This window comes from Emys orbicularis, chromosome 5 (assembly GCF_028017835.1).
Source record: "Emys orbicularis isolate rEmyOrb1 chromosome 5, rEmyOrb1.hap1, whole genome shotgun sequence".
NCBI lineage: Eukaryota > Metazoa > Chordata > Testudines > Emydidae > Emys > Emys orbicularis.
Genome location: NC_088687.1, coordinates 28236977 through 28245829, shown reverse-complemented (window position 1 = coordinate 28245829; position 8853 = coordinate 28236977).

Here is an 8853-nt window from a genome sequence, read left to right as displayed (position 1 = left end):
AAACAGAGTTAAGTGGGTTTCCTGGGGAATACCTGAGAGGAGGTGAATGTAAATTCCCACCTCTTGTTAGGCAAAGATCCAACCTATTAAAGCTACAGAGAAGACCATGGTTTGCTGACTACCTATTCCCAGAGTCTGAAGCTATATAAAGGAAAATCTGAACTATTCATGGTTTGTGCTAGTTCTGAGCTTAGGCTGTTATGAACTTGTGATCACAGAAAAGCCCCTTTGTGAGGTTTGAAAGACTGGCTCCTACCAGAGCCTTTGTTAGAGTGGGGGGGGGGTGATCTCTGGTAGGCTTATTAGCATGCTTGTATGATGTTCTCCTGTTTTAATAGGGTAAAATCATTGCAGAGAAAATCTAAGAATAAGTGTGCTTGCTTAGAAGGAGCTGTGTAGTAACTTACACAGTGGGCAATTACAGCTGTTCATAGTCCCTAGAGAGAAAGTGAAGTGCAGACGCAGGCCGATTAGGTAGTCTGGATTGCTGGGGATGTCACAATGTAGGCAGGGGACTATGCAGCCTGGAAATACCCCAGTCAGGAAGGAGAGAGATACATGTCTCCGCCTACGAGAGATGACAGCTAGGGAGTGGGAAGCTTAAGAGTGGGTGCCCTTGATGGCCACAGAGGGGGAATACAGGTGCAGTTGCCATGAACTGTGACACTAATGTTATGGCCATAATTCTATCCTTCCCAGGTCCCTTCATGTTATTCCTCCCCTCATTGGTGATCACATGTTCTTTTGAGCATGAGATAAACAAAGGATTAGATAGTAACTAACAGGGATTCTGTATCTTGACCGGTAGAGAGTCCTCATGGCAACGCTTGTGCCACAACAGCAGCATTCACCCATATCTTTGGCAACTTTACATCCAAGACAACAGAAACCGAATGTTCCACATGCACCTGCATAAAGATAAAACAACAAATGGATATTCTCCCCACCATTTATGCAGTCAGTTAACTTTCACCACCACTTTTAGGAGAGACACAGAAGTGCCTAGACAAAGAGAAGGAGAAAGTTAGGCATGTGCCAATGGGCCAGAGCCTGCGGAAAGGAAGGTGGGATCTTTGAAAGACCTCAGCAATGATGTCACATAAAGCTGTTATCTCAGCTGCAGCTCTCTCCCCCATAACCAATTAAGTAGCAGGTGACAGCCGTACATGACATCACTATTCAGGTCCCCCAAAGAATGGAAAGACAGGCTCTAAGAATCTGATAGCTCATAATGAACTTTAGAGAGCAAAACAAATAGCCGATATTTTAGTTTCACACCATTATGTTTGATTGGAACACTAGCTGGTTTTGTTAGTATATAGTGCAGACTTGGTTTGTGTTTAGTTCATGTAGATCTTTGGTAAATATTTTGATTCAACAATAAACCATGATCTGTGTGTAGGACTGTTCCTCAGAAGAACAAAAGAATCATTTCAGAACAGTGGTAGCAAGTAAATGTAATCATAAATAAAAAAAAATATAGATGTCATGTGGTCTGAGGGCTGAAGGTTTAGAGTGAAGGTCTCTCTTTAAAACAAGAATACCTGGTGTGGAGTTCTTCTTTAACATAAGTAGTAGAGGTCTATAGTTTGGAATTGAAATACCAAAGTTTTAGTCCCACCTGTGTTTTATATTGAGTAGCTGTGTCTGTTGTCTGCACAGTATAGATTTATTACCAGGTGGTACCAGCCCATTAGATCTGTGACCCTCAGTTGTCTGACTGGGGCAGAAGTACCAGTACTCGTTCTGTGTATGTGAATGAATGGGTGAGTGATCTTGCCATCTAGTGGCTGGCTCACACTATGCATGTGGGACCATTCACTACAAGCCATTCTTTTTTAATTTAAATAATAGACAACTATTCCCCCACCCTCATTTAAAAGTCACTCCCATTAATGAACAGAGATATAACATTAATTCAAAACTCAAGACACCACAAGCCAAAACAAAAGTCAGATATTCACATTCACTTACAGACTTTACAGTCACTGCAGCAGTCGAATGTCCCGGTCTGCCAGGAATTACGTGCAATAGAAGCAACTCCAAACTGGGGCTGACTCGTAACAGGGGCCGAGGCCATTTCTAGTTTCACTAAATCAGTTTAGAAGTGTACAGCCTGGAAGGAAAAATAAAAGGAACATGTTAAAAAGCTCTGTTAGTGATTAGCAGGGCTGCAGTGTCAGGGTATCTCGTCATTGTGGGGATGCAATTAGGGGAATGTTACTCACATCGCTTTGTGAAATGGCACTATGTTTCTCACTTCATTAGAAGCAATGCTATAAAGCCTGGATAGTTTTGGTGAACATCTTAGGCCAAATTGTAGTCAATGGGATTAGACCAGTTTCTTCAGACCAGGTTATTAATGGGTGAGGTTTCAATCTAAAAGCGTATTTTCCCCTAACATCACATTGGGGATTCCTGATTCTAAGGAAAGGGTGCCACTAACTAAATGGACAACATATTTTCCGGCAACATCTAACAGTTCCTTGGCCATCTCCAGGTGACATCAGACCTATGCTGATCCTACTTGGCATGTGTGATCTGAGACCATCACAACACAAACTACTACAGACATCATTGCAGAAACAGAAATCTCTCTTGCTGCTGTTCTCAAAGACAGAGATTAGCCCTCAAATCAGGATTTTCTTGCTGCTGCTGACACTTAGCCAAACATTCAGATTTCACACAGTCCTTTACTCTGGCAAATTCCCTTTGACTTCAGTGATGGATGGCCTAAATCAGGAATGATTCTGGCAATCAAAAACAGTTTTCATACATTTTCAGACAACAGCGTATAGTATTGTACATATGTAGAATATGTATTGCACCCATTATAAATGTACATAGTAAAGGCACACCAACTTAACAAATCACCTAAGTCTGAAAATGTTGCAGCTACTACATGGTGACAGTTACTCAGCTACTATTGTGACACGTAACACCTAAGATTACTATCAATGAAAGATTAAACAAAACATTTTTCTGATTTTTTTAGTTTGCTTACTTTGTACATTTAACTGTAGTTGGTTTAACTGTTTCCCCTGTACAGTCAGTGACTCACTTTCCCTTGGTTTTTGTGTGCGTCTTTCACTCAGTAACATGGGGGAGGAGCACATGTTTAAGCAATAAGAAAAAGCGATTGATTGTAAAACAACAAAAAGTAGTGAGGGCTCCGAAACAGGCACTGGATCAGAAACTACGTTCAATTAATTTTGTAAATCACTTAGTTTTATAGTTGGTGTCCCTTTAGTACAGCTGGATTTTATTTGACACCATACCAAAATACATATTTTCTTAGTATGTTTGAATGGCATTTATTACTGTGTTTTCACAAAGGAAAAAACGGTTACTCTCCTTGTCATAACTGCTGTTCTTCAAGAGGTGTTGCATATGTCCATTACACTGTATGTCTGTTACACCATAGGTGTGAGCATGTCATGTGCACTGGTGCTGTAGAGTTTTCCCTGCTCGTACCTATAGGGGAGGTCCCACCCACAACCAAGCTCCCCCCCAGTGCTTCAAAGTGAGGGTATATAGGGCAGAGCCACTCTGCCCCTCCCTCCTCCCCCCAGTTCCTTTGCACCAGAATGCCAGTGGTAGACTCCAGTGCCAGGGAAGGAGGATGGGTCGTGTAATGGACACATGCAACACAACTCTTGTTCTTTGAGAAGGCGAATAATCATTTTTTCTTCTTCGAGTGCTTGCATGTGTCCATTACATCAGGTGACTCTCAAACTATTACCCCAGGACGTGGGGCATGGAGTCTCAACAGAAGATGGACTGCAGGGCCGCCTTTGTGTGTTTGTGTCCTCTCTTGATGCAGCAGGCAGTGCGTGATGTCTGGTGAAAGTATGAATGGAAGACCCCACATTGCTGTGCTACAGAGGTCCATAATTGGGACATGTGCCCGGAATGCTGCTGAGGTCAAATGAGCTCTGATAGAGTACACTGTGAGTGTTGCAGGCGGTGCAACTACTTTGGCATCACAGAAGATTGTAATGCAGCTGGTGATCCATTTCTAGAACTTCTGAATCGTAATCTGATGGCCTTTCATATGTTCTGCATAAGAGACAAGAGCTCAGAAGTAACCTGAAAAGACTTTGTTCTATCCAGGTAAAATGTCCAAGCTTGCTAAACATCCAAGGTGTGGAGCCTCCACTTGTCCTTGTGCATATGCAGCTTCAGAAAGAAAATTGGCAAGTAGATAGACTGATTCAAGCAGAAACCAGATACCACCATTAAGAGGAACCTGCCGTGTTGTCTCAGCTGAGCCTTGTCTTTGTAGAACACTGTATTGGGTGGATCTGTGACCAATGCGTTTGCTTCTCCCATCCTCAAGGCAGAGGTGATGGCCACTAGGAAGTCCATCTTTGCTGACAGGTATAGAAACCAGCACGATGTTAAGAGTTTAAAAGGAAGTCCATTAGTGCAGACACCAGATTCAAATCCCAGGAAGGCACTGGTCTCTGATAGATGGTTTCTGCCGATCAGAAACCTGGTCATGACTGGGTGATTGAAAACAGTCTTACCATTTACACAAAGGTGAAATGCCAAGATGGCTGCCAGATGTACCGAACAGAACTGAGGGCTAGACCTGACTCCTTAAGGACAGTCGAGACTTGATGGAATCTTGGTCTGAGTTGGGGATGCACTGTGGGAAGCTGCCCACATGGAAAAACATTTCCAGTTTTACTAAGCTAAGTAGCTCATGCAGATGGCTTCCTGATATTAAGGAGCACACTCTGGACTGCCGCAGAGCAATGTGCCTCCTCTATATTCAACCACTGATGAACCATGTTGTAAGGTGCAGTGCTTGCAGATCCAGGTGCAGCACCCGGCCATGATTCTGTAACAGTAGGGCTCTGGTCACTGGTAATAGTAAAGGCTCGTGAGTGACAGTTTGCAAAGGTTCGAATGTGACCCAAGCTGAATACCATGTCTGTCTTGGCCAGGCTGGCGCTATAAGGAACATTCTATCCTGATCTTGCTTGAGCTTGAAAAGGACCCTCGGAGTCAGGGACACTGGTGGGTGTGTACATAGAAGCTCTTTGTTCCACTGAAACAGGACAGCGTCTGATATTGATTGTGGGCTGTGACTTGCCTTGGAACAGAAACAGGGACCCTTCCTGTTCTGTCACATCGTAAACAGATCTACGGATGGGAACCATCCCCCCCATATCGAACAGCCAAGCTAGATCATTCATGTTGAGAGACCACTTATAGTCCAAACTGAAAGACTTGCTCTGATGATCCGCCAGGCCATTTTGAAGCCCCAGCAGGTGTGATGGCTTGAGAGTGAGTGAGCTCCAAATGCACCCACTCCACAGCTTGACATTCTCCTGTCCAACCTGGCACCCCACTGTTTGTTCACATAAACCAGGGCTGTGGGACTGTCGGTGAGCACCTGGATACGTGAACGTGCGGCAAGAACTGCCGACATGCACAAAATATTTCACATAATTCAAGAACATTTATGTGCGATGTGGCCTCATGGGTTGTCCACAGTTCTTGAGCCTGAAGATCACCAGATGTACTCCCCACCCCATAGCTGAGGCATCCATTTACCAGTCATGATAGGGAGAGGGGGAGAAAGTGGGACTCCCCTGCACAGATGTTCTTGTCTCACCCACCACGTCAGAGATGACAGTACCCTGTCCCGAATGTGCACCAGCTTCTCTAGGTGATGAATATAAGGGTGATAAACTGACTTGAGCCATAGCTGCAAAGCTCTGAGGTGCAGCCTGGCATGAGGAGTGACACATGTACATATGACCCAAGTCTGAGAGAACTCCTCACAGTGGTCTGGGAATGGCTCATGAGCGGGGATGCACAGAGATATCATAGTGTGTAAAATCTGGAAAGACGCAGGGAAGCCCTGGCCAAGGCTGAATCCAGGATGCCCCCAATTGATTCCATCCCTTGCAGAGCCCCTAAGGTCGATTTTTCTTTGTTCTGTTTTAGGCCCCAGATGTTGAACAGACAGCGTTTGGTGTACAGTGGCCCATACTTGGCGTATGTAGCAACTACGAACCAACCAGTCGTCCAGGTGAGGATAGATGTGGATGTCTCCTTTGTGAAGGTAGGCTGCCACTACAGCCATGCACTTGGTAAAAACTGTAGGTGCTGAGGATAGACTGAAGGGCAGAACGGTGAACTGGTAATGGTTGTCTTCTATGATGTACCTCAGAAATCTTCTGTGGCCAGGATGGATCACTACCTCGAAATAGGTATCCTGTAAGTCAAGGGCAGCATACCAGTCTCCCAGATCCAGGGAAGGGATCATCATAGTCAGGGATCTCACATGGAACTTTATCTTCTTGGTGTATTTGTTCAGGTTCCAAACATCCAGTATGGGCCTGAGCGCTCCTTTGGCTTTGAGTATTAGGAAATATCAGGAACAAACTCCCCTGCACTGATGAAGAAGGGGCACCGCTTCTATCACTCCCAAAGAACGTATAGTCTGCACCTCTTGCCTCAGCACGGACTCATGAGAGGGGTCTCTGAAGCACAGTTGCCAACTTTCAGGCGGTAAATAAGCACCCCGACTTTCACAATAAAGCCCAAAATCAAGCTAATCCCATTTCAAAACAAGCCAATCCCTAAGAACCCCAACACTCTATGCGACTAGATCCCCCCGGCATACAGTCTGGGACTGTGGTGGGCCCGCTGTGCACCCCTGACTCTTCCCCCCTTGCCCCTGCTTGCCGGGAGCCAATCAAACAAAAGAAGCAACAAGCTACAAGCCAAACAAGCAACAAGCCAAAAAGCAACTCACAAGCCAATTAAGCCAAAAACAAGCCCAATTTCTGCGTTTTTTTCGTGGGTTTGGCATGTCTGCCCTGAAGAGGGATTGGGTAGGAGCATGGGGGTGGGATAGACAGGAGTCTGGAGAGTATATCCCAATTCCACCAGGACTAGCACCCACTTGTTCAATGTAGAAAATGGGACAATCTGTCCTGGAAAGGTGGAAAAAGCCAGGTGAGATCTGGGTTGGATAGTGCGCTGTCCTCAACGTAAGAGTCAAAATGACTGCTCTGAGGTCTGTGGCTGCTGGGATGAAGAAAGTGAGGAAGTAGAAGGCATTGGCTTCCTCCTGATGGGCCTTTATCTCCTCTTGGACAGATCAGGCTGGCAGAAGGGGTAGTATTGCTGCCTGGACTAACATTGAGGGTGATGTTTTGTCCTCTTCGTTGCTGGCGTATAAAGGCTGAGAGACTTCAACACCACTCTTGAATCTTTTAGCGTGTGTAACGCCTCCTCTATTTTAGATGCAAATAGAGCACATGCCTCAGAAGGGAGGTCCTCAATTGTTGCACTGCCCCAGGAATCCCTGAGGACTGTACCCAGGATGATCTGTGCGTAGTCACTGCTGTCGTCATGGCCCTGGCTGCAGAATCTGCCATGTCTAAACAAGCCTGCAGAGCGGATTGAGATGTGAGGCATCCCTCAGAGACTAGAGACAAGAATTGCTCTCCAGAGTCCTCTGGAAGCTTGCCAGCAATGGAGCTATTGCCTCCAGGCCCAGCCTTAGGGAAAATGGTGCCCTAGACAAACGTGTATTTTGACGCTCTTTCTTTGACAGCACTGTGTATCTGTACTTAAACTCACACACCTTGAGTTCAGGGCCGCCCAGAGGATTCAGGGGGCCTGGGGCAAAGCAATTTTGGGGGCCCCTTCCATAAAAAAAAGTTGCAATACTATAGAATACTATATTCTTGTGGGGGCCTGGGGCAAATTGCCCCACTTGCCGCCTTCCCCCCCCCCCCCCCCCCCGGGAGGCTCTGCTTGAGTTTACCGGAGAAGCTTTTCACTTACACTAGGGACTGGGTACACCTACAGCAGAGACCATTGCAAACAGCACGAGCAGCCTGTATGCTCAGCTCTGGCTCTTTGTAGCACCTGAGCCTCTGGTACTCTGCCATCACTAATACTATACACATCTCGGTCAGGGCCGGCTCCAGCGTTTTTGCCGCCCCAAGTGGCGAAGGGGGGGGGGGGAAAAGCGCCGCGATCAGCGGCAGCTCCGCCATTCTTTTTTTTCATTCTTTGGCGGCAATTTGGCGGCAGGTCCTTCCCTCTGAAAGGGAGTGAGGGACTCGCCGCCGAATTGCCGCCGAAGACCCGTACGTGCCGCCCCTTTCCATTGGCTGCCCCAAGCACCTGCTTTCTTTGCTGGTGCCTGGAGCCGGCCCAGATCTCGGTGACCGAACAAGATTGCAGATGACGAGATCATTGCCTCTTTCAAGAGGGAAGAAAATAGGTGAAAGGAGGATAGAGCATCCTGAAAACAGGAAGCAACATATGCCTGCTCTTAAAACATGGATAATCCCAAAGCACATAGGATAGAAGTTTCCTTGAATTCTTCTGAAATCTGTTTCACAACCCCAATACCATTAGTAAGATGTACTTTGTCTCCATTGGTCATTTTGAAATATAGGCAGCCAAATTTAAACTGTAGAAAAGTTCATTTTTCAGTAAAAACAGCCTCGAACTTTCTGGGAAGTATCAATTTCAATATATTTCATAGAATCATAGAATATCAGGGTTGGAAGGGACCTCAGGAGGTTATCTAGTCCAACCCCCTGCTCAAAGCAGGACCAATCCCCAACTACAATCTGAACAGTGTCAGGCAAAAAAACCAAACAAAAATGAGTTTCTGCTTTTCAGATTAGGTGCATAATTTTGTCAAATGCCCACTAATAGGATTTACAGCATATTTCATTTTACCTTAATTGGTTTGTTGAGCAAAAAACTAAACATTTTCACTTTTTACTAACTTCCCTTCCCAGAAATAACCAACTCAGCAGCTAACAGCTTTTGCAAGTTTGAATACATTGAACTTTGCCAAATAAT